General features: G+C 27.5%; 1 non-coding gene across 1 annotated transcript; it reads left to right on the top strand.

The window, feature by feature from the left end:
- The first annotated feature begins 4,368 nt into the window (after positions 1-4,368).
- Positions 4,369-4,440, top strand: Trnag-ucc (transfer RNA glycine (anticodon UCC)). The gene has a single exon. It is a non-coding gene; the product is annotated as a tRNA-Gly (tRNA).
- The last annotated feature ends 1,268 nt before the right edge of the window (positions 4,441-5,708 follow it).

The raw sequence follows: 5,708 nt of genomic DNA, 5'->3' as shown, positions 1-5,708 counted from the left end.
GCCTGAGTAAGGTACTTGAACGGCCACACGCGTGTTTCGGTGATTTTATCCTGCCTCTTTTGCTCACAATAATAGCTAGATTACTGTGACCGATGAAAACGTTTGGGCACCTACGGTTTTTCAATAACACCACGACTGTATTACGACTAGTCTATATATTGTATGTACATTTATTAATTCAATATGCTGTCGGTCGTAACACAACTGTGCCTGTTCTGGCCGGGACACAAAAGTAAGTAAGTACATACATTTTATTTGTATAACATGGCATCCGGGTGCGTGCTGGGTGGTAGGTACTAGTAAGTAGTTGGTATTTTGTACACTGTTTGCAAAGAATAGGGGTGGCTAACACTGAGTGTATAATATATTATTGTACTATATAAAATATAATACATGTGCTTTTCTCGAAGATCTGCAGAAAGGAAAAAAATGTATACATATATACGTACATTCTCGCCTTTATAATATACACACCGACTGGCCTGTGTTTGTATGTGTATTTATGTATAGGTATTCATATATATAGCACTCAACAGGAAGCGGACAGGGTGTCGCCGAGCAAAATCTTGTGAGTCCTAATAATGTGTGGGTGGTGTGTGTATGTGTGTGATCGGTCGGTCACGACACTGGCTATATTATTGTCGCGTATTGTGTCTCAACAAATGTTATTTTCACGGGGAAACAATTATTACCAGCCGATATTTTATAGAACATTTTGATCTGCTCAATAATTTCTACATAAAAAAAAAAACCCGTAGATCTAATCTTCACCCTACCTCTCTTTCCTCAGAAATTATGTATTTTCAATATTTTTTAATTGTTACATCTTACATATAAAAAAAACTTTTTGATCCAGTAAAACATTGTTTATCGATATTTAAAAAATATTTATAAGAATAAAACAAATCAAACATTTTTAATTTCTCTAAATAAGTAGCTCAAAAACAGTAAAATATGTTAACAATTATATAATCATGAATAAAAAATAATAAAATAAGGATCTGATGAAAATGTCAAGTAGGTTATTCGTTATTGATTAACAAGCATAGGTACTTATCGGTAGATGATAGACCGTTATTTTACGCATAATGAATATCCTATTTCGCCAGTAAAAATTACGTATAAAACGCCGTTAAACGATATAAATAGGGTCATCTTTATATACATAAAATCTTCAAATCCCTACTTCATTTTTGATGTACAATGAAATAATTAAAAATTTTAGTTCTTAAAATATCGATTTTCGTTCAAATGTCTATTAAAAAAAATCGTTTATATTTTATTGATTTTTGTAATGATATTCACATTATTACGCTACACAGCTTCATAATTCAATATTATCAACATAATACTATTAAATATGACATTCTCAATATTTAATAAATATATGAATAGTATTATTAACTAAATTCGTTGATGATTTTTATTAATTGTTGAGAAATGTTATATCGTAACTTACATCTGAAAATTGTATTTTTATTTTATTTAATACTTTCAAAATGATAAGTTCTCGTCTTGATTTCATTATCATTTAATTGTAAACGTTTACCAGGTAAAAAATTATGTTAATCTGTATTTGCACATCATGGAAAATAGGATAACCATCAACAATAGTTGAATAAGATACGCAGACTCAGGTGTACTAAAAAGTAATTTAACCAATATTTTGGATCCCAATTAATCGTAATAAGTAATAACATATAGCCATATAGGCTTTTCGCTTTTATAATTATAATAATAAACGAAGAGGTAAAGAACATCGATACCCTTAGCCCCGTCATTTATATTTAAAGATATACTTAACTACAGCACATCTTATAATTATTAAAAGATAAAGTTTCATAAATAAACAAAATACAATGCTTATTTTTGATTCATTTATTTTTTTTCGATTCGAATATTATGTTTGATAAAACTATTGTATTACATTTTCAAGATAAATTTTATAAAAATTAAACTGACTATCTGACTAAATTACACTATATTACGAGGCATATCCAGAAAGTAAGAGTACTCAATTTTCGTATTCTATGGACAATGAATGGTTGATTTTATAGTAGAATAAAATAAAAATTACCATTAAATTCACACTTGGCGTCGGACGTTCGAGTGAATATTGAAAAAATGGACTAGAATGCACAAAAAAAAAAAAATTTGATTATATTGTGACCAAACTACGATTTCTCTTTGGATCTTAAACAGAATAATGTGTGCTCAGCAAGGTATACCCGTATCCGAATGGCCACACGTGCGTTTCGATTAATATTCCTTGGCTTTTATGCTCACAATAATAAATGACTGTGAACTGTGACCGATGAAAACATTTGGGTACCGACTAACTACGTTCTTTTCGCACGCATTTTACCTTTTTCATAATATACGATTATGTTCGTCTTAACCGGACGTATAGAACATACATTTTGGGTAAGATATATACACGAATTCGTGTAAAAATTATTGCAACGTTGCCAGATTAAGGCCTAAGGAGTGTAACACGATTGCGCCTGACCTATCATTTTTACATGCGAAAAACATAACACGATTGTGCTCGAGCCAATAATAATATAAACATATTTTATCATATTTTTTTGATAAAAAGGTCATGTATAATTAAGTATGTATATATAGTCGAACTTGGTTAACTTGAAATTTGAACTATTAACTTCGACTTCAAGTTAACCAAGTCCGACTGTATTTTAAATAGTGTATTGGAAAATTGTTAGAAAGCATATTATAGACTCAAATGCAATCGTGTTGCGTTTTTCACGTGTAAAAAGGTAAGGCGGTGCAATCATGTTTCACCGAGATTAAGAATAATTTAAGTTTTGACACGTAAATGTTTAATTTAGTTACAACTAATTATAGTATTAGTAAAAATATCATTAAAAAAATACTGCAGTAATTTAATTTAGATCGGGCTAAGAGTTATCATTAACAACTAACGCCCTAAAATGTTAATTAATGTATATAATTTATAGTCAATATAAAAAAAAAATTACAATATGTTAGGTTTATAAAGCTGGCTAAGTCGCTATAAGTTCACTTAAATAATTAATTAATTCGTTAGGTGTTTTTAGTATTCTTATAATTGTTGTATAAACTGAGGTATGAAATTACGATGAAGGATGAGATAATACGACATTAATTATTATCATCGTATTGTTCGTATTATTAAATTTGAATACAATGCATAATCGTGTAATTCGACGTCAGGTGATATAACAATTCACCGTAGGTGGATTGTCCAGCACAGGTGTCGACTTGCATCGGTTAAGGACTGATAGCTAGACGCCCAATTACCATTTTTAATAATTATTTGTTTTTTTATTCATTCAAAAAAGAACCGATAGCATGCGACATAATATATAATAGAAATTCCACATCGTTAAATATAATATAATATTATCATTAATAAATAACGTGTTGCAAAAATGCAACAACGAGAATTTAAGGCTTAAAATAAATAAATTTTTTTCCTCAATTTTTTTCTTCAAAAAAAATAATGATTATTAAAAGAATGTAAGCAAAAAAAAAAGAACGAGAAAATGTATAAGTTTAGATGAACACGACGGTTTCTAACACAGAACGACAACAGGCTTCCTTGTTTCAACACGGGTTGCAGGACTGTTGACACTTATATGGACATTCTATTCAAACGATGAAACGGATTACCGCAAATGACGAAACATAAATATTGGATATGAGGACGAAGTATTATAAGATGTATATATTATATATGTATATATACTACTATTACAATATTTATGTAAAAAAAAAGGGGGCGGGAGATACATACAAATAATTAATTATAAAGAGAAAGAGTGTTCATAAATTATAAAAAAAAAACAAGGTTAGAAATTAAGTGATTGAAATTTTACAATAATATCAACATAAAAAACAAAACAAAATTTGGACATCCAATCTATTAAGCGTTAAAAACCACACTGTTTGAAAAAAAAATTTAAAAATATTCAATTCTAAGTATTTTTTTTTTTTTAATGTGCCTAACGAAAAAATGAAGCTTTTGAAGTTATTCATAAATAACTTCAAAACGAAATTTGAGCGACTTTTTTTTAAAGTACTACTCAAAAAAGAATACAAAACCACACATTTTGAGAAAAAAAAATTCCAAATAATCCCTTGGGAGCCGAACTTGAATTATGCCATTTTTTTTATAAATCCAATGGCACTCCACGTTTTATGTAATATCATTGATTATAAATACTAGTATTTACAATCAATGGTAATACGTATAAACATTTTATATTTTTAATAATTTTGTGGTCTATCGAACACTAGTATAATATAATGTTTACAACATAAAAATTGTACACTTCTAATCACATAGAATAGTACCTGTTTAAACATGCGATGGTGGTGTAATGGTCAGCATAGTTGCCTTCCAAGCAGTTGATCCGGGTTCGATTCCCGGCCATCGCAGCTAATTTTTTGTTATTTTTTTTTATCCATATTAATTTAATACTTGTTGCATTTAATTTTTTTTTTTTTTGTTTACTTTATTTAGGTATTAATCTCTTAATTATGAGTTACTGTTGGTAAATAATTTTTAATGAGATATTTTAAACAAGTGTAATTTTGAAAATTAATAGTGATTTTATTACGTATTAAATCGATGGTAAATAATATTAATAATATACTAAAGCAAAATATATAAAATTGTAAAAAAAACTTATAAACAAGATAATTAAATTTCATTACTTGGAATTATTTTTAGTCTTTAAAAATATTTATAAAATATATTTTAATTTTAAAAATCATACAAATTAAATTACGTTATAAATAAAAAGATAATTAATAATAAATTATGATGATTTATATTTTATAATAATAATAATACAAGAATATTTGAAATTATGTCTAAAAAACCTCATTTTTAGTTAGGTATTACTTACTTTTTGTATTCTTGGTTTCAAAGAATCTGTTACACTTAATTATTTTGGTACAGACGTATATAGTCATTATTTAACTGCAATGTTACTTGCAGTATGTGTTTTAAAAAAATTATATTAATTAATTAGTGACTATTACAATACACAAATGTTACAAATTATAGTAGCAGGTCGACGAAGTAAATACCCTGTTATGGGTATTGGGTGGTCATATGATGGGTAATAATAATCGTAATAGTAATTTTTTGAGAATTAGCAAGTATTTTATTTGTATTATATTATAGATATTATAATTAAACCCGCCAGGGTCGCGTTTATCATTTGCCTATTGAAATTATAATAAGATAGCTAAATATTTAAAAATATTAAGTATTATTATAGTTATTTCAATTACATAATAGATTTTAAAGTAGGTATGTTAAAATATTATTAAAATAATATCTTTGGGTTAAAGTAATAAACGGGCCCGTTTTTTGGGGGGCACGGTTAGGCACATGCCCGAGGCGGTACGTCTCAGGGGCGGCAAAATATTTTAGCGAAATTAATTTTAAAAATGTAATGGAAAAAATACATTAAAAAAAAAAAAGGTAGGTAAGTGACTATTGCTCTGCTGTATAATAGAAATGGAGAGTAGGTCACTATAATGGATAATTAGTAGGGTGTATTATATTATTACCTATATACATATTTAAATTGTAATATATCGTTATTTTACACGATTTCGTAAAAAAAAAAATACATTTCATACACTCATAAAATTTTTTCTATATTGAAGATAGAATTTTTTTTTTACTGTTA

Source organism: Rhopalosiphum padi, chromosome 3 (genome assembly GCF_020882245.1).
Source record: "Rhopalosiphum padi isolate XX-2018 chromosome 3, ASM2088224v1, whole genome shotgun sequence".
Lineage (NCBI taxonomy): Eukaryota > Metazoa > Arthropoda > Insecta > Hemiptera > Aphididae > Rhopalosiphum > Rhopalosiphum padi.
The sequence above is the reverse complement of the archived record's forward strand: the minus strand, read 5'-3'. Positions and strand labels throughout refer to the sequence as shown.